We start from the raw sequence: 26990 nt of genomic DNA on the forward strand, positions 1-26990 counted from the left end.
AGTCATAATGATAATACTGTCCATCTCTGAGGTCATCAAAATAATTATTGTCAGAGCTGCCCATAGGAGCCGCAGCATTCTGATTTCTGTCTGTCCCATGTTCTCTACCAGCAGAACCAAGTCCTCTAGGGGAAGAAACCTTCTGTAAAAGCACAAGGCACTGGCTACGCCAATGTACTTCCTCCTTACAATAGGCACACTGATTCTGTCCAAAGGGTGTCATTGAAGGCTGCCAAGTATGTGGGATTTGTCGGGAATGACCTCCCTGTCCTCTCGTATTACCCCGGAATGCCTGCTGCAACAACACTTTCACCTTTATATCCTTATGTTTTTCATCCATTTTATCCTTTTCCTCCTGGTCTTGATGCTCATAATATTGAGCCATATTCAGAATAACAGAGGGAGACGATGTAGACCAACTACTTTCAGATGCCTGCAAATGAGTCATTATTTTGAGAAGAAGATTAGTGACAAACCTGTCGATGAACAAACAAACTGCTCCGTCCGTGGACATATCCTGCCCACTAAAATCCAAAAATGTGTCTTCAAACCTAGTAAATAAAACAGATACACTCTCATCCTTCTTCTGTAGACAGGCTGTCAATCTATGGCAGCTTTCTTTCTTAGGTGGAATAAGTGTATGCATATATGTAATAATACGACCAGGCAAAGAAAGTTTCTCGGCACGCGGCTTATCTCCTGGCTGCCTTTCTTGATCCCATCTTTTAATCACATCCCATGTACCACCCAACTCGGCAACATGATTTTGAGTATGTATCTGCCGCCAAAAATCGACCGAAACAAGAAGACCAAAAAGCATTTCAAGATCAGCAAGAGCCATTACAGTAGAAGATGTGGCTTCCGTTAATTCCATATAATAGGCTGTGGGCTTTTCCTAGGATCTGGTAGAGTAGGCTTAAGGGCTAAAGTCTCACTTCTTCTCCATGGTGTATAAACCCATTGCTCCTGAAAGCGTGCAGCCATGTCCAGTCTAGTGGTCACACCGTGCTGATCGGTCAATGCAGGTATTTCTGGATGATAAATGGAGTGGACTTCATGCATAGGGAACTGGGTTATTTGAGTAGGACTCTCATTATACAATCGACCTCTATAAGAGACTATGGTAGAACTATTACTAAACACCTGTTCGGGGCTAAATCAGAAACTTAAACGCAGTCCCTAGTATCAAATAATATTTGGGGAGCCTCCGACTCAATTAGTGTATGCCAAAGGTCAATCAATGTAGCAGACATATGTTGAAGGGCATGCTGTTGCAAAAAAGCCAAGGCACAAAATCAGGTGTAACTCGCCAAATATCCTCTGCACTATAAATCGCATTGCGAGCCCACCGCATTGCCTGACTCGCTATTACCTTCTTCTTATCCTCCCCTAATCCAGATCCTATCAAATGGCCTGTTCGTTCCCTAAATCTCGCCAAATCCCTGTCTTCAAAACCATGTACAGGGGTATCACATCCAAAAACATCCAAGGATGTATGACCACAGGAGGAGGAGTGATAGGAGTAGTAGGTAGAACTGTAGTCAATGATTGCACAGGAGAATAAAGAACAGAGGGCACTGGAGTCAGGACAGTGAATGTAACCGAAGCCACAATCATCAAAGATGATAAGGGAAGAGAAAGAATAGGGGGCACGGTAACCAGAGCTGTGGGCATAGCAGCCGTAGATACGGGGGCAACTGGAGCGGACGAGACAGACTGCTGTGGCTGTAAAGGAACAGGGGTCAAGTATCTAACAACTCCTCTCTGAAAGTATCATCTTTCTCTTTGGCCACATAGAACTTGTCAGTATGCAACCGAAATCTCCTATCCTCACATTCTTTTCCTGTCTCCTGGTTTTATGTAACATACGCCACAGCTTTCTTTGTAAGAGTCTGCATCCTCCCTTTTCGTGCATCTTTCTCCATTTTTACCGCCTTTGCTTAGCCTCCTTCTGCCAAGTTCGATGAGAGTCAAACATTAACTGTCTACTTTGTCTCTTAAACAGCTGTTCCTGTAAAACACCAATCTTCTGTTCATCAAAAGAGACTGTCAGAGGCCACTGCAACTCAGCATTGTCCCTCGTATATTTGTGCCATAATGCACTAAACATAATAGGGCCAAGACCATGTTTCACATACATATCAAATTTAGGGCTACCTTCAATAGGCGCAGGCAGAGCTTCTTCTAACCGGACATCTGCAGAACAACAACGACAACACAAACTCCAAATTTTGCTTATACCAGGCATTGAAAGGAGAAACAAAATTATTTAAATTATTATTTTTACCTAGCAAAGTACTTGCAAACGCTTTTCATCAAGACAGTCCTTAGACCGTAACACACTCAAACCACAATGGTACCATATCCACATAGAACCAAAACTGACTCACCCGATAACAGAAGTACAAACGAACCCGTTCTCCACTTCGACTCTTCAGACCAAACAGTCAGATCATGGGTTTTGCCATTCAGGACTCCAGTTGGGATGGCCGCTGGGTGAGGCACCCTCCGCTGGGACAAAGGTTGCAGCTGCGAGTAACAGAAAATCTTCATGCAGGGATCCCTCAGCCGTCTGTCCAACCTGATGATGTCCTCATCCTCCCCTCCATCCACGGAAAGGGAATGGGTCAACAACACAAAGGAGTCCCTGTTCAGGCACCAACTGAAGGAAGTGACCCGCTTGAGGACACCCGTGTTACCTCGGACCACCTCTCAGCCCAAATGAAAAGTCGGAGGAACAGTGAAGAATATACCAATAATTTTTATATTCAGATTCACGCAGAGTAGACCCCCATCTTCACAGTCTCGAAGAGTGGTACAGACGGAACTAAAGATCAGCAAGCAAAACAATACGTTATGTACATTTCATACCCAGGAAAAGACACACCCACAGTGGAATTTTCCAGGCAGATGCAGCTGGACAATGAAATACAAATAAACAGTTGTTGTTCTCGTATCGTACACAACCTTGTACAATCCAAGGTCGTTTCACCCTGTTTCCTCCACCAGACCGGTGGGAAAGGCCCTCTATCTAGTGGGAAAGCTATGCACATTTCATTATTGCAAAAACGAAACTCAGCAGAAGCTTTTCTCAGGAACAGTAAAGGATTAGTTTTGATCATCATTCAAAATGGCATCTAAATAGAAAATGGTGCTGGGTACCGCGTAAGCATTTATGGGTCTAGTCTAACAGCACGTTTGTATATGTGTGTTTCCTTACATTTTTTTGTGTGTTTCTGTATCTCAGTATGTTTATATCAGTTTGTGACAGTGTGTATTTGTGCATGTTTTGTTTGTGTTTTCCTGTATCTGTGTGTGTGTGTGTTATTCCTGTGTGTTTATGTGTGTTAGTGTGCACATGGAAACTGTGGATGTGTATCTATGTATCTATGTCAGTGTATGTGTGTGCATGTGGTTGTGTGTAGGTCTGTTTGTCCTTGGGTGTGTATCTGTAATTGTGTGATTGTGTGCATCTGTGTAGGTGCATGTATGTGTATATGTGGGTGCATGTGTGTGTTTCTATACATCTGTGTGTATGTGTGTTTTAGTGTGGGTGTTTGTGTGTGTATCTTTGTGCCAATGTTTGGTTGCATTTGTTTATATCTATGAATAGATATATGCAAATGTGTATCTGCATGCCTGTCTGTGCATGTATGTATGTGTATTTGTATCTGGAGGTGTGCATGTTTGCTTATCTATGTGTGTGTGTGTGTATCTCTTGAAATGTCTATGCGTGTGAGTGTGTGCATGCATATATCAATCCATGTGTGTTTATCAATACATTTGTTTATATATCTGTGTGCGTTTGTTTGTTATGTGTATCCCTGCATTTATAAGTGTATCTCTGCTTGCATGTGGCATCTATGTGTGTGTGTGTGGGGGTTTGTATATTTGAAAATGTATGACTTATTTTTGAAAGAAACATTTTTTTTTAAAGTGTGATTTCTTATTGACTTGTCATCCGAGAGTCAGACTATCATTAAAATTCATGATTTTCATCGACATTGCTCTCATTCCTACTCATGATCATGATTCGACCCTACCATATTCTTTCTTTTTTTAATTTTGATAAATCATTTTCCATGACTCTGAGTGCCCTTTAGTTCCGACCTCATGTCACCCACCTCTTAGTGTGCCTCCTCCTTGCTATGCAATAGTTTCAGGACACTAGAATTGCAATATTGAAAACAACAGCAAATGTGAAGATGACAAAAAATATTAATACACCTAATCAGCCAATCATATTCATCAAAAGATTCAAATATGAATGACAGAAATCAAGATTTTCAAAACTGAAATTTTAAACAGCCATGGTAAACAAAAGCTCACCTGGCCCTTTTTTTAAGCAAAAAATAACACACAAATACTGAATGCATTAACGCCAAACCACAAAAAGCATGATTTTTAAGTAAAGTTCTACATTGATACTTGGGGCATATTAACAACAGATATATCGCTGCTTTCCCGGCACTATGCCAAGAAAGCCAAGAAATAAGATCAATCTTTGTCTTCATTAGATTAGAAGGTCCAATATTTGCTTGGTGAATGATATTCTCCTGGTACCAAGGCTTGGTCCACTGACACAAAGATTTGTGAAATTGTGAGTTCTAACAACGCAGAGATCCCTCAAGCCCTTCTGTACCACTTTAACCTGGACCTCACCTATTCAGGTTCAGTGTAAGCACTTCCCCTTGGGCTATTTGTATAGGCAGTTGAACCTGCCAGTACAGGGCTTTCGCCTGTGTCCACCTAAAATTGCTGCACTCCACCTATGCCCCCTACTAATTGCTGTCCTGTGTTGTCAGAGATGGAGAAGAACAACTGACTCCCACTTATTGTTTTCTCCCCACAACACTAGGTATCCTAAGTGCTATTGTAACTATTGTATAGAAAGGGACTTCAGAAGGAGAGAAGGTGGGTGCCAACCCAAGCAGCCATCCAAACCACTGGTATTGACTAGGCCCAAGGGCCATCGGACCTGAAAAACTACCGGCCCTTCTCTCTCCTCCCCTTTGTGGCCAAAGTAACAGAGAGACTCGTAAACGCCCAGCTGACCACCTTCATCGAAGAGAACTCCATCCTAGATGCCTCCCAGTCTGGATTCCACAGCAGCCACAGCATAGAGCCACCACTGATGACATCCCAATGCTAGTGGACCAGGGACACACTACGGCCCTTACCCTTCTAGACCTCTCCACAGCCTTCGACACCCTTTCACACCGCATGCTCACAGCCAGACTTCACGACGCGGAGATACAAGGAGCCGCCCTCGACTGGATCCAATCCTTTCTCTCTGGCAGAACCCAGAGGATCAGACTCCCTCCTTTCCTCTCCTAACCCACTGACATCAACTGCGGAGTACCCCGAGGATCATTGCTCAGCCCCACGCTCTTCAACATTTACATGGCCCCCCTCACCGCCATCGTCAGACAGCATGGGCTCAGCATTGTATCCTACGCCGATGAAACCCAGCTCATCCTCTCACTCACGAAGAATCCCGAAGACACCAGTCTCTATTTCCAGGAAGGAATGAAGAACGTGGCAGCCTGGATGAAAGATAGCTGTTTGAAGACCGAGGTCCTGATCCTCGGACCCTGCACCTCCGCCTGGGACAACACCTGGTGGCCCTCCACCCTCGGGAATCCACCCACCCCTAGAGACCACGCACGAAACCTCTGCATCTTCCTCAACTCTTCCCTCTCCATGAACCACCAGATCAACGCAGTCGCCTCCACCAGTTTCAACTGCCTGCACATCCTCCGCAAGACCTTCAAAAGGATCCTCCCAAAATTGCTGAAGGACCGTCACCCACGCGCTCATGACCAGCAGACTGCACTACGGAAACGCTCTGTACGCCAGAATCAACAGAACTCATCTGCACAGACTCCAAACCATCCAGTGTTGCGGCGCATCGTGGCGGCCGCTGAAGAACACTGCCAAGACCAACTGGCCTTGCTTCTGTGAGGGCATAAGGTAAAAACTACATTTCCCATGAGGTGCTGGGCCAGTGATGCTCGTGATGTCACCGCGTTTTAGGCATATGACAGCTTCCAGGGCGCTTGTTGGGTGCCGTTGATTCTTGAATCAGAGCCGAGAACCTGAAGAAGTGAGGAGGACTGGTAGGGGTGCTTTTGGCACCAAACACTCCTTGTTTCCTTGTATATTCTTTGAATGGGTTTCGCAGCCCTTGTGTGTTGCGGGACCAGTACTCTGTCACTTTTTAGCCCCATTAAACGAGCCTGGTTTCCGGCTCTTGTGGAGCTATTTGAGTGACTTCTTCCATGCTTTTTACTTAAAACTCACGTTACAACAGAGAGGTAATTCAGTATAACTTTACCACTACCGCTTGTACGTCAGAAACCGGTTGCACGCATTGAACGCGGCTGCTGGATCCTTAGCATGAATATTGCTTATTTCTAAGCCTTCTCCCTGAGGCGTAGAAACCCCGCGGAAACCGAGAACATTATCAGCATATTAGCTGGGTTGAGAACTCTGTTTCCTTTACACAAACTGGTTGAACTATTCATAGAAATCCCAAGGGGTACTGGGGATTCAGTTTGTGTGATTCAAAGACTAAGTGCTAAATTGAAGTAAATGCGTAGAGAAGGGTCCAAGACGGATTCGAACCTCAGCAGAATTATGCATACACATTTCGAATACAATCGTTGGCGAGTGTGATCCCTTCATGTTATAACTGTGCCATTGCCTTGGCTTGTTTCTTTGTTTTTCTACAGTAGGGGATTGTTGAGCATTTCCAGGTGTCAGCTTCTTCCCCCTGTTAAAGGCCACTACTAAATTCTATTGGTATGTTGTGTGTAATTCATGAATCACCATTCTTGAGGAAAGCTACTTAGACTTATCAGCTGACTTAATTTGTTCCACACATAGGTTGCTAGTGGCTGCACTTCATGTTGAACTCCTGTTCATGGATATCCAACCCGTTATTTTCCTTTACAGGTATTAGAGCCATTACGTAGCCTTGTATAGAATTCTATGTGTAACTTGGTGTATGTGTTTGTGTTCTCATAGTGCTTTACTCTTGTTCCAGGTCTCCCATCCCTGCTGTTCTCATCCTTTACTTCCTTCAACTGATCTTCCCATCGAGTCTGTTGTTTCAAGGATTCAAGACCTTGACAGAATCAATGGCCCACGAATTGTCATCCTCCCGGTCGTACGTTGTTATGGCCACCTTAGAGGATGTGATAGCTGCTCTGGCTTTGGTGCAAGCAGAATTAGCCGCCTCTAGGGCTGAAATGGCTACCCTACAGGCCCAGGTAGATAGGATGTCTAGAAACCCATTCGATGTGGCATCGTCTTACGCTTCCCAAACTGCGCCAGTGGTAGTGGAGGTTCCTACACCCATACTGTGAGAAGTTGTCCTGGTATATGCTGTCCACTAGTTATAGTGGGCACCTTGCACCAGTCCAAACAACCCCTTATTAATGATAGGTTAAGGACAACCTTTATTGAAAGCTATCCTAGTGGTTGCTATGGAGAGCAGCCTTCAGGCTACGTCTTGAAGGAATGTAAAGCAGCTTGTTTTACCAGTCTATAATCTCTTGAGTGGCTAAATGAAAGGGGACCACACCAGGTATATATATGAAATATATGTTTTATTCCTAAACACACCCTACTAATCTCCTTATAAGGCTAGAGGTAAAAGCACCTAAGTTACACTTCAAATATTACAGTAAAGTAGCGCAAATACACGTTAGGCCCTAGGGGCGAGCCAAACCATATACTAAAGTAGTGGTATAAGAACCATGACTTAACTAGACACAAGGCCTAGAGCCTGTAGAATTACTGGGACCCCAAGGAACCACCCAAGGTAGTGACACAGGGGACCCACGGGGGCCGTGTGCAGTGTGAGAACAGAGCCGCGAGTTCCCGTTAGCTTCTATGGAGAAAGTCGCGGTTGGATTATTAAAGATAAAGGACACTTAGAGATGGACTAGGACCAAACCCTCTTGGACTTACACAGTTCTAGAGTCAACACCCATGGGAGCACCGGAGTACTCGAGTTACCTCACCCAGGGAAGCCGGGTGCATAGGTGTCAAATGATGTCGGGTCGTGTCGTTGTTTTCAATAGGAGCTGGCGAAGAATTGCTGCTGCTGGGAAGATGCGAAGTGTCTGAAGAGATCCAAGCCTGGATTGAAGATGTGAAGAACCTGAAAGCAGAGGGGACAGAGTCTGGGTCACTTGACAGTGACCAGGGGCACGGTAGACGAATGCCCACCGATGTTGGGTGTTTCAGGTGAAGAAGGTAAAGCTTGACTCTTCAGCCACGAGAACCAGGAGATGTCGAGGACAACCAGGAGCTGTATTTGAGCTGTCCCACAAAGGATGTCGAGTGCTGCAACATTGGTGCCTGGATTGAACACAACAAGCCTTTCCAACAGCAACCCACGCAGAAAGGAGAAAGATGCTTCGGTGTGGACCATCAAGGTCCGAGGGACTCCCCCAGCAAGGAGGAGTGAGGGCACATCTGGAGCAACCAGGGAAGCTCAAAGAAAGTCAGAGTTACCTTTACAGGGACCCATCCATTGACGGACAGGGATCGCAAAGGGACCTTGAGAGGAATCACAAAATGGCAACCCACAGGTCACTCAGGGTGACTAGGCCAGCACTCTTCTGCGGACTTTCTGCTTGGGGCCTTGGCTACAAGTAACCCAATGCACAGCCTCAGGAAACGTTGAGAAGCTGATGCACTTGCAAATGTGCACGGTATCCAGGGGTTCCGGTTCAACGGTACCCACAAGGGCTATGGGTCTCAGCTTTGCTGGGGACTCGGTTTGGCCTCTGGCAAGTCTGGAAATCTACCTCTGGTGCAAAGTCTTCGGCGTCCAGCGGGAGCTTCGGAGATGCAGACTGGACAGATGCGCCTTTGGTGCCTGCCAAGCAGGGTAGTGACTCCTTTATTTCAAGGGAGATTCTTCAGTCATTTGGTGTTGAACAGATCGTCGAAGTTCCAGGATTCAGTTTTAGAGTTTCGTCCAGGGATATCTAAAGTCCTGTTGCCAGGGGTTCCTACTTTATACTCAAGGAAGGGGTTGGACTAACTCAGGGGACCCACCTATGGGAGGGTTTGGAAAGAGGGGTGGCTACACCCATTTCCTTTGTTCAGTTTTGCACCAGAGCAGGGTCTGGTAGCCCCTGAACGGGTATCAGCTGCACTATGCACAGGGACACCAAATGTGCCCCCACTGCAGGACTTCAAAGCACTCCCAAAGTGAACCCACCCAGCCCCAATACACTAAAGCCTGTCTGGGAGGTGGTGACACCTCCCTGTGACAGGAAACCTATTGTTCAGGCCTCCCCTGCGGAGTTTGGGTCAGCAGCAGGAAGCTAGACTCGTGTCTGTGGCTGCAGCATCCATTTTGTGATGCCAGCGCTCTTTTAAGTTGGTACTGGGTATACCGGTGCTGTCATGTCTCTCCCTCTAGAAGGGTGGGATTATACTCTCACACCAGTTACTGGTGTGGGGGTATGATTCCAAGGTGTTTGACACCAAACACAACATATTTCCGTGCAGTCAGTCCAAAGTTAGCATTTACCGTTTGGTCATAATGCACTTAAGAGTATATGGTCAGGCTGCATCACAGACAACCCTGGAAAAGAGATTATGAAGGCTGCAGAAGGGCTCTGCTCATGCATGGACACCCTCTCACAAAAAACCAAGCACCCTGCCTTCAGGATTGATAACGCCTGCCATAGGGGTGACTGATAGGTTTCTATGTGCAGTGATAGGTGAGATAGAGTGAACCTATACCTCTGTAAGGGGTGCATGCACCACCTTACCCAGGCTGCAGTAGCAGACCTGTGGTATCATTCTGGAGGGCTTCCCAGGGTGGCATAATACATGCTTCATCCCCTGGTAGGCCTCTGGGGTACCTATGCCCTGGGTACATAGTATACCATATACAAGGGACTTATAAGGGCACCTCAGAATCCAATCTGTGGTGTCCCTAAGGCACTAGGAATCAATTTAGAGAGGAAGCAGCTAGGCTAAAGTCGAAAAATAGTGTTACAACAGCAAAAAGTGAGGGTAACCATAAGAAGCAGATCCTACTCTCCCACACATACCTTTAGCGACACGCCAAAGGGTTTATGGGGAAAGTAGCAATGTTTAGGTGTTTCTCACGCAGATATTATTACATTTCTCATGTAAACTTCAGGTGTTCAACACCAATCATGCTAGAGTAGCATTTCTTATATCCTATTTGGCAGGGGATGCTGCTCAATGGGCAGTGCCATTGGTAAAGAGGGATGATCCCTTACTTTATGATTGGGATTCTTTTATTAAAGAATTCGAGAGAACATTCAATCACAGAGCTGCCACACTCTCAGCCGATCGAGACCTGCTGGAGTTGAAGCAAGGGAACCGGGACCTGATTTCCTATCACAACGACTTTCGGCTGCTGGTGACGGAAATGGAATGGCGAGAGGCAAAACAAGCAGCTATATTCATGTGAGGACCTTATCAGCTTGATTCTAAGGTTGGATCATCGTTTCTGCGAACGAAAGGGAGAACTTAAGAAGAGGGACAGATACGCCCCTCGCCTTGATCGTTCCCAAACACCTGATAGCAGCCGGACCCCAAAACATGAACCTATAGAGATTGGGACAGTACATTCACCTCTCACAACCGAAGAAAGAGATTATCGGCGAAAGAAGGGTTTGTGCATTTCCTGCAGGAGAAAGGGTAATTTCATAAAGGAATGCACTCTGAGACCAAAGTATCCAAGGGCGGACTTCAAAAAACTGTCTACAGTCACATCTGAACCCCAGCAGGGAAACAATTGAGCTTGAAGACGGAGGAGGGGACCACTTCAAGCGAAGTATACATCCCTTCACTGGAAGGTCAAGCCATGAAGGAAAGACACAATTTTTACGGGAAATCCATCTGCTAATTCAGGACGAGTGGCACCTTGTTCGGGCCATGTTGGATTCAGGAGCCACCGGTTGCTTTATCGACCAGGAGCAGGCAGTAACCCTGGGAATAACCCTGCAAGAGAAGGAAACACCGGAGGCCGTATTTGCGGTAGATGGAAGAGGGTTGGATTCAGGACCCATCCGTCTCCAAATTGGAGCCTTGGAAATGTTACAAGGAAGCAACCACAGGGAACGCTTGGCCTTTAACATCATCCAAGCTCCTCAGGACGGTGTGATACTATGGCTCGCTTGGCTGAGAACACACAATCCCCATGTGGATTGGGAAGAACAGGCTCTTCTGTTTACATCAGACTACAGCAGGAACCATTGCATTCCACCCTGTACCAATCCAGCATCGGCCTTGGCATTAATTCATCACGTTGCTAGCGGTAGAACATGATGTGACCTTACCAGAGGAATACCAGGAGTATTCAATGAAACGAAAGCCGAAGTATTACCACCACATCGACCCTACAACTGCCAGATTGACTTAGTACCAGGGGCTATTATACCAGCTGGGAGAGTAAAAGCTCTCACGGAACCTGAAAATGCACATCTCCGTGCCTACCTGGAGAAGCATTTGGCGTTTGGGTTCATAAGTGACTCCAAATCCCCTGCAGCTTCTCTGTTGTTTTTTATTCTAAAGGCTAACAGGGAGTTACACCCATGCGTGGACTTCAGAGCATTGAATTCCATCACTATTAAGAACAGGTATCCGCTACCTTTGATCATCGTACTGCTGGTGCAAGTCAAAATGGCCATGATCTACACTCGGCTAGATTTAAAAGGGGCCTATCACTTGGTCCGTATGCACAGTGGGGACGAGTGGAAGACGGCGTTCACAACCCGCTTTGGATTGTATGAATACATTGTAATGCCATTCGGATTGTGCAATGCCCTGGCAGCATTCCAGTTTTTCCTTAACGATGTCCTACGAGAATATTTGGACCAGTTTGTAGTGGTGTACATCGACGACATTCTGATCTATTCGTCCAGCATGGAGATACGCACGTATGTACCATCCTACAAACGCAACGAGAACACCATCTGTACTGCAAGATCAGCAAATGTGAGTTCAGTGTGACCTCAGTCGAATTCTTAGGGGTGATACAAACCCCATGGGGACAAGAAATGTCTGAGCGCAAGATCATCGCCGTGAAGGATTGGCCTACGCCAGTGAATGTCTGTGACATTCAGTGTTTTATTGGTTTTGCCAATATCTAAAGCTGGTTCATCAACCATTTCTCGGACCTGGCTGCTCCCCTTACTCGTTTGCTGAAAAAGAAGGTTGTCTTCCAGTGGACGGAAGAGGCTCAAAAGGGGTTTGAAGCTTTGAAACATGCTTTTGTATCAGCACCCGTGTTAGTACATTCCGGTCCTGAACGACCGTACATTGTTGAAGAAGACGCTTCTGGCTCTGCGGTGGGAGCAGTTCTCTCTCAATGCCATATGACAACTGGCCAGTTGCACCCGGTGGCATATATGTTGAGGAAACTCAACCCTGCGGTACGGAATTACACGATTGCAGGGAAAGAGCTGCCAGCTATAAAAGAGGCGTTTCTGGATTAGAGACAATTTACGATGGGGGCCAAGCACGTTGTAACGGTGTTTAACCACCATCGCAACCTCCAATTTATGACAGCAGCATGGCATTTAACACCTCGGCAATTGCGATGGATGCTGTTCTTCGCTGAGTTCAACTTTCTGGTAACTTATCGACCCGGAAGTGAGAAGGCGGATGCTCTAACCCGCCAGTCTGCTCCCGTATGACCAGAGGAAGGTCCAAAAATCCCCATTATCAACCCACAAAACCTGATAGGCGCCACCTGTACGGATACGTTCCTTCGGAGTATCGCACATAACATCCACAACGAAAGATGGAAGGAATGGTTGGGAAAGCACAAGGATTGGAAGGTGATCAAGGGTCTCCTGGTACGGGGAAAACAGCTCTTGTTACCTATTGATTCCCTATGAAAACATGCCGTCCGGTGGTGTCACAGCTTACTTTGTGCAGGGCACAAGAGCCAGGATAAAACTCTGGAAAGAGTGCTGCGTCAGTTCTGGTGGCCCACCGTAAAGACTGATATATCCAACTGGGTTGCCGAATGTACGACTTGCAGCCAAATGAAACCCTCGCATGGACGGCAGGTGGGTCTTCTACAACCAATTCCCACTCGGGAACAACCCTGATAACACCTCTCAGTAGACTTTGTGGTAGGAATGCCCGCTGACAAAGGACATACAGTCATTTTAGTTGTTGTGAACTACTTAACAAAGATGGCCCATTTTGTTACATGCAAACAAATGCCCTCAGCTAGCATGTTAGCCCAATTATTATTGACACACATAGGAAGGCTACATGGGTTACCCAGAGTCATAGTTTCCGATTGGGAAGGACAGTTCACGGCCAACTTCTGGAGGGTGTGGTGTTCGGATTTGGGAATTGCGTCAAATATCTCAACCAGCTTCCACCCACAGCCAGACGGCCAGACAGCAAGGGTGAACCAAACCCTAAAACAGTACCTTAGGTGTTACGTGAATGTCACTACTGAGGCCTGGGTGGACAGACTATGGTTAGCTGAAATAGTGTATAACAGCGCTACACACAGTTCAACTAAACTCGTCCCCTTCTACTGCACTTATGGGTTTCATCCAGTTTTCAACCCCTTTTTACACCCTGTTCGTTCCACACCAGTGCCTGAGGTACATGAAAGAATTACCCACATTCGGAACACCATGAGGGAGGCACAGTAAAGTTTGAGAGCCTCTAAGACACAGTACAAAGCCTATGCTGACAAACACAGGTGCCCAGGGCCGGTGTACAGGAAGGCGGATTATGTGTGGTTATCAACCAAAAACATCAGGTTCAAAAGATATAGCATCTTTAATACCAAGTACATAGGCCTCTATAGAGTCGTCAAGCTAATCAATCCTTTGGTGGTTAAATTAGCTTTGCCCTGCAGCTTGCGGATTCATCCTGCTTTCCACGTGTCCCTTGTTAAACCCTCTTGTGCGCGGATAAGAGGGGGTCCAATGCCAGTCATGGTGAACAATGAGGAGGAGCATGAGGTGAGAGGTATCATAGACTCAAAGATCTAGCAGACCCGGTTATGGTATTTGGTCGCCTGGAAGGGGTACAGGAATGAAGAAAACTCATGGAAACCCACCACAGGGGTTCATGCTCCTCGATACACAACCCTATTTCATAAACGCTTCCCTCTGAAGCAATGTGTCTGTCAGTTTTCTTCTGGAGAGGGATGTACTGTTGCGGCGCATCGTGGCGGCAGCCGAAGAACACTGCCAAGACCAACTGGCCTCGCTTCTGTGAGGGCATAAGGTAAAAACTACATTTCCCAGGAGGTGCTGGGCCAGTGATGCTCGTGATGTCACCGCGTTTTAGGCATATGACAGCTTCCAGGGCGCTTGTTGGGTGCCGTTGATTCTTGAATCAGAGCCGAGAACCTGAAGAAGTGAGGAGGACTGGTAGGGGTGCTTTTGGCACCAAACACTCCTTGTTTCCTTGTATATTCTTTGAATGGGTTTCGCAGCCCTTGTGTGTTGCGGGACCAGTACTCTGTCACTTTTTAGCCCCGTTGGACGAGCCCTGTTGCCGGCTCTTGCGGGGCTATTCGAGGGACTTCTTCCATGTTTCTTTACTTAAAGCTCACGTTACAACAGAGAGGTAATTCAGTATAACTTTACCGCTCCCGCTTGTTCATCAGAAACTGGTTGCATGTGTTGAAGGCAGCTGCCGGATCCTTATCACGAGTATTGCTTTATTTCTAAGCCTTCTCCCTGAGGCGTAGAAACCCAGCGGAAACCGAGAACGTTATCGGCATATCAGCTGGGTTGAGAACTCTGTTTCCTTTACACAAACTGGTTGAACTATTCATACCAAGGGGTATTGGGGATTCAGTTTGTATGATTCCAACACTGAGTGCTAAATGGAAGTAAATGCGTAGAGAAGGGTCCAAGACGGATTGGAACCTCAGCAGAATTATGCATACACATTTGGAATACAATCATTGGCGAGTGTGATCTCTTCATGTTATAACTGTGCCATTGCCTTGGCTTGTTTCTTTGTTTTTCTACAGCAGGGGATGGTTGAGCATTTCCAGGTGTCAGCTCCTTACCCCCTGTTGAAAGGCCACTACTAAATTCTATTGGTATGTTGTGTGTAATTCATGAATCACCGTTCTTGAGGAAAGCTACTTAGAGTTATCAGCTGACTTAATTTGTTCCACTCATAGGTTGCTCGTGGCTGCACTTCATGTTGAACTCCTGTTCACGGATATCCAACCCGTTATTTTCCTTTACAGGTATTCGAGCCATTACGTAGCCTTGTATAGAATTCTATGTGTACCTTGGTGTATGTGTTTGTGTTCTCCTAGTGCTTTACTCTCGGTCCAGGTCTCCCTCACTGCTGTTTCCATCCTTTCCTTCCCTCAAATGATCTCCCGATCGAGTCTGTTGTTTCACTCAGACCTTGGGGATATCAGGAGGTGGAACACATTTTAGCATCGTACGACTCTGAGTATTCAAGGCCTTGACATCCAGAACACAGCGGCCAGACTAGTTCTCGGGACACCACATCACAAACACATGACCCAACACCTACGAGACCTCCAATGGCTCCCTGTCAAGAAGAGGGTTACTTTCAAACTCCTCACCCAAGCCTCCAAAGCCCTCAACAGCATTGGACCCAAATAACTCAACAAGAGAGAATCCTTCCACATACCCAAAGAGGAACCTCCACTCCGCCGACCTCGCCCTGGCAGAGGTCCCCCGCATCCTCAGAAACAAAACAGGCGGGAGAGCCTTCTCTTACATCGCAGCCAAGACCTGGAACGAGCTCCCTGTGAACATCAGATGCTCCCTGACCCTGCACATATTCAGGAAGGACTTCAAGACCTGGCTCTTCGACTGATGCGGAGCTGCTCCCCCCACGCCTTGAGACCCTCACGGGTGAGTAGCGTGCTTTAATAAACCACTGATTGATTGATTGAGTAATTGACGGGACAGTCATAGGAAGGGCTTCTACCTTTGCCCCTCCATATTCCAGGGATTATGTAGTTCTCATCAGCCTGGAAAAAGCTGAATTATAATCAAAGCTGAACAATTATGATTGGGGCAATTGAGACATGGGTTACAGGTAATATTTACCAGGTTGATTATAGGAGCTTTTGTTTGCCAGGTGTACCCTCACAGGTTGGGATAGCTTCTGGGGGCCTTACAGTAAGGATACAATTTTCTTTGCGGTGCTCTGTAAGAACGATAACCACAGGGTTGCAAATATCGAGGGTTTGCAGAAATCCCCTGATCAAGAGATGCCCTTCTCATAATCAACATCTATAACTGAGGGTCAATATCCCGGACTGAATCAACCACCCTCCACCTCTTTAATGCACTGCTGACCTTTTATGTTAAAGGCACACAGATGATGGACGGAATGCTGCGCAAATCATACATCCTCCTCCAGTCAATTGATCTGGGTTAAACCCATCATTCTTTTGCTCATCATGCCATCCCATTTATACCCAGACATATGCAAATCAGTCTTGACCCTGTGTCTCATGGGAATAGTCCAGACAAAACTGCCAAGCCAGGTCCTCCCTGGAACAGAAACCAGCACTCTGGGATGGGTTTTGAGCCATCACCCCTCCTCAGCCCGGCTAGCTTGAACCCGGGACCCACGTCTTGGCATACCTGGCGCACTTAGGGCGAGAAAGCAAAAGACACACAGATTATGGACGGAATGCAGAGTAAAGCAAACATTATCACCCAGTCAATCGATCTGGGTTTAATGCATCATTCTCTTGTTTACCATGCCACCTCAGTTTAGACATATGCAAATCAGTCTTGACCCTGTGCCTCGTGGGAACAGCCCAGACTGAGCTGCCGAGCCAGGCCCTCCCTGGACCGGAAACAAGCATCCTGGGATGGGGTTCTGAGCATCACCCCTCATCAGCCAGGCTAGCTTGAATCCAGTGGCACAGCGAGCATGGGACCGATGTCTGGGCATACCCTGTGCACTAAGGACGAGAAAGCAAAAGACACACAGATGATGGACTGAATGCAGAGCAAATCAAACATTATCCCCCAGTCAATCGATCTGGGCTAAATCCAGCATTCTTTTGGTAACCATGCCACCCCAGTTTAGACCCAGCCATATGCAAATCAGTCTTGACACTGTGTCTCATGGGAATAGTCCAGACCGAGCTGCCAAGCCAGGTCCTCCCTGAACCAGAAACAAGCATCCTGGGACAGGTTTCAGGGCATCACCCCTCATCAGCCAGACTAGCTTGAATCCAGTGGCACAGGGAGCCTGGGACCCATGTCTGGGCATACTTGGCGCATTTAGGATGAGTAAGCAAAAGACAACACATCTTATGGTAGCACCCACTATCTTATATGTGTGGGTGACTTTATTTTACATATAAACCACCGTCATTGACTTACAATTTGACCAAAGATAAGAATGTATTGTGGGGCATAAAACCTCCACCTAGGATGCATCTGAGCAGATTGTCTCTCCAATTGGTTGACATAATACTTAGTCATGGCCTACCCGCATGTAATGGCCACACTTCATCCAATGCCAATGCTTTTCTGAATTTTTAAAGGAGGCTTTAAAGCAGCAATATAGACTATATTATTTAGTATATAAGGGTATGGAGTGCCATGGTAAATGTTGGACCTGGCTCTCTCTGCAGGGTCACCCCTAAACTTTTTTCCTTTCACCCTCCACCTTTTGCTGGATTTGTTTTTGTTGTGGTCATAACTCTGTGAACTTTACCACTTCTAACCAGTGCTAAAGTGCTTGTGCTCTCTTCTTAAAACATGGTTGAATTGACTTATAACCAATGTGCAATTTGTTTTATCTGTAAGTCCCTTGTAGAGTGGTACACCTGTACATTAAATGCTACCAGTGGGCCTGAAACACTTACTGTGCCACCAACATAATTGGCACCTTAAAACATGCCCCATACCTACCACTGCAGCCTGAATGCAGTTATAAACTGCCATGTTGACTTGACATTTAAACCCCCTTGTCAAGCCTTAAACTACCCTTTTATTACATATACGTCACCCCTAAGGTAGGCTCTAGATAGCCATAGGACAGGGTGCTGGGTAGCTAAAAGGAGGGACATGCAATTTGAAGTGTTAAGTGTCCTGACAGGGACCCCTCCCAAAGGATAAGATTGGGAATTCCTTATTATATTTCATAAGCTGTCATTTCCAAATGTTTGCCTCTGGCTTTGTCATTTAGGTGTCATTCTAATTGTAATAAAAAACAAATTTTAATGTTTAAGACAGGTTTTTCATTACAGTTTTAAAAAAGGCCACTTTTAGAAAGCAAAAAGCACAAATGATGGAGGGAATGTTGAATAAATCAAACATTCACCACCAGTCACAGACCTGGGTTTAATCCATCATTGTTTTACTCACTGTTTACACAGCACTCCAACATTGTTTTACTCACTGTTTACGCAGCACTTTTAGAAACTTGCTATTTTTCTGTCCTTAGCACTTTGTGCCATACCCTGGCCTGAGTAACATGACAGAGTATACCTGGCAGGCTTTGTGAATTCCTCCCAGACAGTCACGCAATAGAGGGTTCAGGTGGACCTGAATGGGCCCGTCTGAGGGGAGGATGGGCTGGTGAGCTGAGCACAGCCCCATTTGCAGCTGAATAGCCTGTGCTCTGCCTTTACACAAAGGGCCTAATAACCCCACATTGTCACTGCATCCAGCTTGGAACTAGGACAGCTGAAGCAGGAAATAAATTCCAAGTGCTTCAAGGCCACTGTCTAGAAGCTTCTCCCACCTTCCAGAACTAGGGCACCAGAGTAAAAAGAGAGGACCTTGGATACCATCTCTTTAGAAGACTTCTCAACCTGTGAATACTCTGCCAGGAAGGCAGTCTGCTGTAATGCTGGAAGGACTCCCACTCTGTTGGAATGCTGCTCTCAAGGACTCTTGCTCTGCTACCTTATGCCTGGGTCCAAGGACGGGATATGCAACTGTCCCGGAACCTACAAAGTGGCTCACAATGTCTTGTTTGCCACCTCTCCAAGTGTTTCCCCAGTCCTGGTCCCTTGGATGGGGTGCTTATGGTACCTAGCCAGCCAATTTCCAAAAGTGGTGACTTAAAACATTTGTGGAAATACTCTGCTCTGAGAACCCAGAGGAGACCAGGACCAACCTGCTCTCCTATCAGCCTGAAGTGCATCAAGGCCACTGTCTAGAAGCTTCTCCCACCTTTCAGAACCAGGGCACCAGGGTAAAAAGAGAGGACCTTGGATGCCATCTCTTTAGAAGACTTCTCAACCTGTGAATACTCTTCCAGGAAGGCAGTCTGCTGTAATGCTGGAAGGACTCCCACTCTGTTGGAATGCTGCTCTCAAGGACTGTTGCTCTGCTACCTTATGCCTGGGCCCAAGGACTGGATATGCAACTGTCCTGGAACCTACAAAGTGACTCACAATGTCTTGTTTGTCACCTCTCCAAGTGTTGCCCCCCAGTCCTGGTCCCTTGGATGGGGTGCTTATGGTACCTAGCCAGCCAAATTCCAAAAGTGGCGACTTAAAACATTTGTGGAAATACTCTGCTCTGAGAACCCAGAGGAGACCAGGACCAACCTGCTCTCCTATCAGCCTGAAGTGCATTGCCAGTTGGATTGAGTTTGCAGCTTCTCCCGCTACGTTCTTCTCCACAGCAGAAAATCCTTGGCAGCAGGCTTCACCAAAGAGATATCTGACCATGTGGAATTGTCTTCTGCTTCAGCCATCTGCCTCGTCCCCCTGGAGATTTTCAGCTTCCATTTCAGCAAGAAAGTACGAATGTAGAAATCTTTACTACGGCTTCAACCCAAGACCGTTTGATAACAGTGCTCCCTCCATGGACACCTCCTGTAGCCTTGCCCCATTGAACTTTACATTCTCTGAATATTTTTTTCTGAAATATTTCTAAGCTTGAAAGTAAGTGCTGACCGGGCTCAATCTACTTCTTGTATCCAAGCCAAACTCCATCGCAGTTGGCCATGTTTTTTGACTTTGACCTGTTCTTACACAACTAGATATCCGCGGTTGGTGCTTTGAACTTTAAGGTGCTAGTGTTTACTAAAAACTGTGAAAACTCATAACTACCATTCTACTGCTTGGATTTTTGTCATAGTGGTGCCAAATAACTTATTAAAATATGCTTTATTTTTCTAAATTGGCTTGGGATTTATCTTGAGTTGTTTTAGCTTAATTACTGTGTGTGTGCTACATGAATACTTTATACATTGCCTCTTAGTTAAGATTGACTGCTTTTTGTGCCAAGATACCCAGGGTTAGGCATTGTTAGACCTGACATCCTTGGCGTGGGTTTTTCCCCTATCTTTTGCCTCTGCTACTTGGATTTTTGATGCTGTGATGGATTTCGTTTTTGCTGGTTTAGATGCTTTGGACACTCTGCCACTGCTAATCAGTGCCAGAGTGTAAGTGCTCCCTGTGTAAAATGTCATATTGATTGGATAGACCTGATTGGCATATCTGTATCACCACGAAGTCCCTAGTAAAGTGCACTGTGTGTGCCAGGGCTGGTGATGACAGATGTTACTGTGGGTCTGCAGCGCTGATTGCGCCACCCACCTGTGTAGCCCTAAAATGGTGTCTCAGGCCTGCCTGCAGTCCCCGGACTGCCATGTCCTCCTGGCCAGTGTTCACACTGACCGGGCCTAACCCTTCCCTTTTTATACACGTCAGTCATCCCTATGGAAGGCCCAAGGTACCCCCCTGGGCAGGGTGCAGTGTATGTAAAAGGTAGAGCATGTACTAGTGCAGGTAACATGTTCTGGTAGTGAACAACGGCCATTTTGTGTGTTCACTGCTGCAAGGTTATCTTGCTCCATAGGCTAACATGGGGGAGGCTGGTGCCAATGGCTATCCGCCTATCTTCTCATCGGAACAAGATAAGACATGAGTGTTTGATATCCCTGAGCTCAGCATTTAATCACACATCTTTTAGGAGAGGTTGTTTTTAAATCCTGAGTTGGAGAATAGTACTTTTTAGAGAGTAGCTGTTCTCTTGTCTGACCCTTCTGTGTGCCTGGGCGTGCTTGTGGATTGACTGTCTGGCTTGAGAGTGACAGGGGCTGGGGATCCCCCAGGAGGTTGGCTGAGTCAGCCCTCTGCTGAATGGCGACATTTGCAAGGAGAGTGGAGGGAGGAGATAGCACCTGGGAGTGAATAGGGTTGTGCCTGCCTGCCACGCTGCTGGCTCCACCTCCTGCTGGGCGGCTGACGACTCTGCCCCTCACTCTGAAAAGAATGTAGAAGCCAGGAAAACAAAGTGCTCCAGCAACACCCAGAACTGGATCAGACCGGGCTCAGGACCCACTTGCACAAAGACTTCAAAGACTTTTAGGGGTATAAGTACAAGACCCCTGACAACAGATTTTTAGATTCTACCATCAAGAGGAACCTCTGCTGAAAGATGGACCGCTGAAGAACTAAAGGAAGATTGCCTTGCTGTGTGCTCTAAGGGCTGACCTTTTCTGCTGTACAACTAAAGCTGAGGAGGAGAAGGGGTCTTGCTGTGTGTGCTGACTCTTCCCACTTGACCAAACAAGACTTTGCTGTGTGCTGTGTCTTAAACCGAATTTCCAAGGGCCTGAGAAGAGCTGGCCTCCTGTTTCGCAACCCAGGGATAGAAAGGTTGCCAAGAACTCAAGACTCTGCTGTGTCCCCCCTGCGCTGCTGTGTGCTGCAGGGACCGTGGACTGTTCTACCAAGCGTCTCAACATCTGCCGGTGAAGTGGGCGGGCTGCTCTCTGCCTCGTTGGAGAGTACCGCGCTGATCCGGGCCTGACACCGGTTGCCGCATCAAGAAAACCGACGTGCTCATCGGCACGTGCCTTGCCACGACCCGGAGGCCTGAGGCAGACCAAGAGTCGTACTTCCCTGCTCTACGAAGCCGCGCTGTGAGTGGCTGACTCCGGTGACGTCGACATCGTCACTGAGGGCTCGTCGAGGGAGTTGTGGAAACCTTGCACCAAACAGCCAGAGGAGCGCTTTGTACAACGAGCGCAGTGACACCGACAGAGCAACGTAGCTGCCTAAACAACAAGAGCCTACGAACTGATTCATTCTCAGTGAGTATCGAATCACACAAGAGACTAGAGACTATCGTCTTACGATCCCGACCAACCAAGAAAGCGAATGGTGTAAACCTGTGATGCTTGATTTTAACTGCGGAAACTAGATAAAGATATATTATTTTTGATATAACTCACCTGTGTGGTCTAAGTTTGTGGTGTGCGGAGGGGGGATCATTGTGGTGTCTACGTGCAAATACCTTACACATTGCCTTGGGGATAAGCCTGTCTGCTCGAGCCAAGCTAGCTAGAGGGTGAGCAGGGGTTATCTACCGTGTGTGTCCTTGTACCCTGACTAGAAGCAAGGGTCCCTATTTGGTCTAATGTGTATACCTCAGCCAACTAGAGACCCCCAGATCTAACATTGGTGGTCAGCGGTGCGGATTAGAACCAGTATTTGCACTTGACCTGCAGTGATTCTTCGTACATCACTAATCTAGTAAGCAGTTGCATTGCACAAAGTTTTTGCGAAGACTATTCTTGGAGGATCGACGAAGCATCATGTCTCTGAATGGAGTAGGTGAGGAGTCGGAATTTCAATTCGAAGTGAAAAAGTTGCTTGAATATAAGAAGGAGCAACTAAAGCAATTCTGCAAGCAGCTTGGATGCCCAGTGAAGGGCAGCGCCAACAAGACGGAGCTACAGAAAGCTCTAAGGGCCTGGTGGGAGGCCAAGAATGGCGTAACCGTGGAAACTACTGAAGGGGATGGCACACCGGAGCACGGATTTGGATCCGATGATCTGCCAGTGAATAGGCCAGCGTCTAGGGCTGGCAGCACCCATTCCAGTAGGAGCCTTTCTCCAGAGGAGCTGGAGGAAAATCAGAGGATTAGGGTCCATGAGATTGAACTTGTTAAGCTCAAAGCTCAAGCGGAAGAAAGGAAACTGCGTCTTGACAGTGAGAAAGAGGCGGAGGAGAGGAGGAATGCTCTCGCTTTGGAAGAGAAAAAACTCCAGTTGGCTCATGAGTTGAGCATGAGGGAGCTGGACATTAAAGCCAAACAAGTGGAGTCCAGTCCGAATGGTGGCAGCGCACAACCAATACAGGCGGGTAAAGTATACATACCGAAAGATTTGGTACAGAATTATCAGAGGGGTGAAGATATCTATGCATAGTTTAGATCCTATGAGCTTGCCTTGAAGATGAATGAAGTGCCTGAGAAGAGTTGGGGAGCAGGGTTGTGGAAGCATTTTGAGGCCTCTGGGAGGGATGTCTTGGCACCCTTAGAAGCAGCAGGGACCTTAACCTACCCCACGATGAAGGAGGCCTTATGCCTCAGGTATGGGCTTACACCAGAACAGTACCGCCAGAAGTTCAGGAACTTCAAGAAACTTGATTCGAGTACTTGGGTGGAGTGTGTGAGTATGTACACGCGTGCACTGGAAGGTTGGATAAAGGGCAGCAAAGTTACTGATTATGTGGGGTTGTGTCACTTGATTAGTTGGGAGCACTTGAGTAGTCTATGTGTTCCAGAGCTGCGCCAGCATCTTTTAGACAGCAAGTTAACTGATCCCAGTGAGCTTGCTAAAGAGGCAGACCGCTGGACTAGCACCAGGGTCAACAAAGGGGTGGTAAGTATGCCAGCCAAGGGTGGTCAGGGTCCCCAGCAGAAAGGTGGGGAGGACAAGGGTAACAGTAAGGAGTTCTCTAAAGGGCCCCAAAACAGTTCCCAGGAGAAGGAGTCCCAAGCCCCCAAGCCTAAGAGGTCCTGGCCCCCTAAGGGCAACAGACCACCGCCTACTTGCTATGCTTGTAGGGAAGTGGGCCACATAGCCCCTAACTGTCCCAAGAAACCCCCAGCACCAGCTGCTGCTCCCGACCCAGGGTTAGCTAGTGTAGCTTTGGGAGGGGATTTGATTTCCAGTGGGGAGGAGGGATTAGCTATGATGACCCTTGTCTCTTTAGGAGATCAAGAGATGGTCCAGGATACCTTGATACCCGCTAACACTAAGAAATACGGGCAAAAGTTGACCATCAATGGGAGGGAGATAGAGGCTCTGAGAGACACCGGGGCTAGTGTGACATCTGTCAGGTGTCAGTGGGTGTCTGAAGAGCAAGTCATTCCCAATGTGCTCCGCCCAGTAGTGGCAGCTGACACTTCAGTACGCCTCTGCAAGATGGCGCGTGTTCCCTTTACATGGGGGGGAGTCTCTGGTACCTTGGAAGTCTGTGTCAGTGATGCCTTGCCAGTAGATTGTCTGTTGGGTAACGACCTGGAGAGTTCTCTATGGAAGGACGTAGAGCACAGAACTAGGCCTGGGCCAAAATTCCGTTCCGTTCGCGGAAGTTGCGATATTTTGGCATTCTCGCGTTCCGCGGAAAGCGCGAAGATGTCAAAATTTCCGCATTCCGCAGCTTAGCGATAATTTTTTTCTTGCTCGCGCTGTAAAACAATACATTCTCGCGCGCGCGCGATCGCCTTACCTGAATCCCTGCGTTCTCCGACAAGTTTTCTTGACCCGGTCGCGTTCTCCACGAGATGTTGGATTTTGGTAGCCATTTTGCGCTGTCTCGCGAGAGTTCGCGGCCGCATTCAAGTCATTTTTCACGCGATCACGTCATTTGTCGCGCGATCAGGTATTTCTTCTCGCGATCATGCACCGCGCGAGTATGAGAAGATTGAGATCTCGAACATGTCATTCTACATCGCGAGCCAGAGAATGAGGACGCGGGCACATGAAATCGAACGCGAACAGGAGAAAGAGACCGCGAACACGTCATATCCAACGCGACAGGGACAAAGAAGAGAACGCGATCATATCGTTTTCGACACGCCGGCGGAAGTAATGTGAAGCTGGAGAACTCAACAATGTAAAATTTACAATTTGGAGAGGAATATCGGCTCTAGCAGCATGAAACCATCTGCAAATACTGATTTTGGATGAAAAGAACTCCTTACATTCACATTTGGCTTTCCTTTTTTGTGCAAGGACTCCAGGATTCATTTTTTTTTTACAAAGTGGAGAGAGGGAGGAAGTGACACAGATTCTCCAACTTCCTGTTCCTGTCCAGCAGGCTCCTCCCAGTGCTTTGTCCATCTCCTGCTCATTCTGCCTTTGGATTTGGAGCTGGAAAGATCTCTCTTTTTGTCTGCTGCATCATTGCAATTGGATTTCAGGATTTTTGGAATAGGATATTTTACAAGTAAGTGGTTGTTGTGTTTGATTGTGGGCATTGCAGTTGTTGTGTAACTACAATTTATTTTTGATAATTAATTATCATCATTCCTTTTTTTTTTTTTTAATTTATTTTAATTTTGTGGGTTGTAGTAGTAGGCCCGAGCTAGCCATGGGCATGGCCTCATGGGTGTGTGTGTGCATGATGAAGCAACTGTTCCTTTTGTTTTTTGAATATATTTCATTTTCAATCACATTTAGGGCATGGATGGCATTGGATTGAGTTGGGGAAGTGTGTATTTTGGGGTGGCCTTGCTGATGTTGTTGGGGCTCTCCATGTGGCTGGTGGCCATTTTGAGGCCTAGGCCTGCAAGCTTGCCTGGCCTTGTCTGCCAGCAGGCCTGCTTTCATCCACTGCTACCAGAGCAGGTAGCCACAGCTTTAGTAATCTACTGTTTTCTGTGTGTTCTGTTGATTTTAGACATCATTTTGGGCATGGATGGCATTGGATTGAGTTGGGGAAGTGTGTATTTTGGGGTGGCCTTGCTGATGTTGTTGGGGCTCGCCATGTGGCTGGTGGCCATTTTGAGGCCTAGGCCTGCAAGCTTGCCTGGCCTTGTCTGCCAGCAGGCCTGCTTTCATCCACTGCTACCAGAGCAGGTAGCCACAGCTTTACTAATCTACTGTTTTCTGTGTGTTCTGTTGATTTTAGACATCATTTTGGGCATGGATGCCATTGGATTGAGTTGGGGAAGTGTGTATTTTGGGGTGGCCTTGCTGATGTTGTTGGGGCTCGCCATGTGGCTGGTGGCCATTTTGAGGCCTAGGCCTGCAAGCTTGCCTGGCCTTGTCTGCCAGCAGGCCTGCTTTCATCCACTGCTACCAGAGCAGGTAGCCACAGCTTTAGTAATCTACTGTTTTCTGTGTGTTCTGTTGATTTTAGACATCATTTTGGGCATGGATGGCATTGGATTGAGTTGGGGAAGTGTGTATTTTGGGGTGGCCTTGCTGATGTTGTTGGGGCTCGCCATGTGGCTGGTGGCCATTTTGAGGCCTAGGCCTGCAAGCTTGCCTGGCCTTGTCTGCCAGCAGGCCTGCTTTCATCCACTGCTACCAGAGCAGGTAGCCACAGCTTTAGTAATCTACTGTTTTCTGTGTGTTCTGTTGATTTTAGACATCATTTTGGGCATGGATGCCATTGGATTGAGTTGGGGAAGTGTGTATTTTGGGGTGGCCTTGCTGATGTTGTTGGGGCTCTCCATGTGGCTGGTGGCCATTTTGAGGCCTAGGCCTGCAAGCTTGCCTGCCCTTGTCTGCCAGCAGGCCTGCTTTCATCCACTGCTACCAGAGCAGGTAGCCACAGCTTTAGTAATCTACTGTTTTCTGTGTGTTCTGTTGATTTTAGACATCATTTTGGGCATGGATGCCATTGGATTGAGTTGGGGAAGTGTGTATTTTGGGGTGGCCTTGCTGATGCTGTTGGGGCTCGCCATGTGGCTGGTGGCCATTTTGAGGCCTAGGCCTGCAAGCTTGCCTGGCCTTGTCTGCCAACAGGCCTGCTTTCATCCACTGCTACCAGAGCAGGTAGCCACAGCTTTAGTAATCTACTGTTTTCTGTGTGTTCTGTTGATTTTAGACATCATTTTGGGCATGGATGCCATTGGATTGAGTTGGGGAAGTGTGTATTTTGGGGTGGCCTTGCTGATGCTGTTGGGGCTCGCCATGTGGCTGGTGGCCATTTTGAGGCCTAGGCCTGCAAGCTTGCCTGGCCTTGTCTGCCAGCAGGCCTGCTTTCA

This window comes from Triturus cristatus, chromosome 2_2 (genome assembly GCF_964204655.1).
Source record: "Triturus cristatus chromosome 2_2, aTriCri1.1, whole genome shotgun sequence".
In the NCBI taxonomy this organism is placed as follows: domain Eukaryota; kingdom Metazoa; phylum Chordata; class Amphibia; order Caudata; family Salamandridae; genus Triturus; species Triturus cristatus.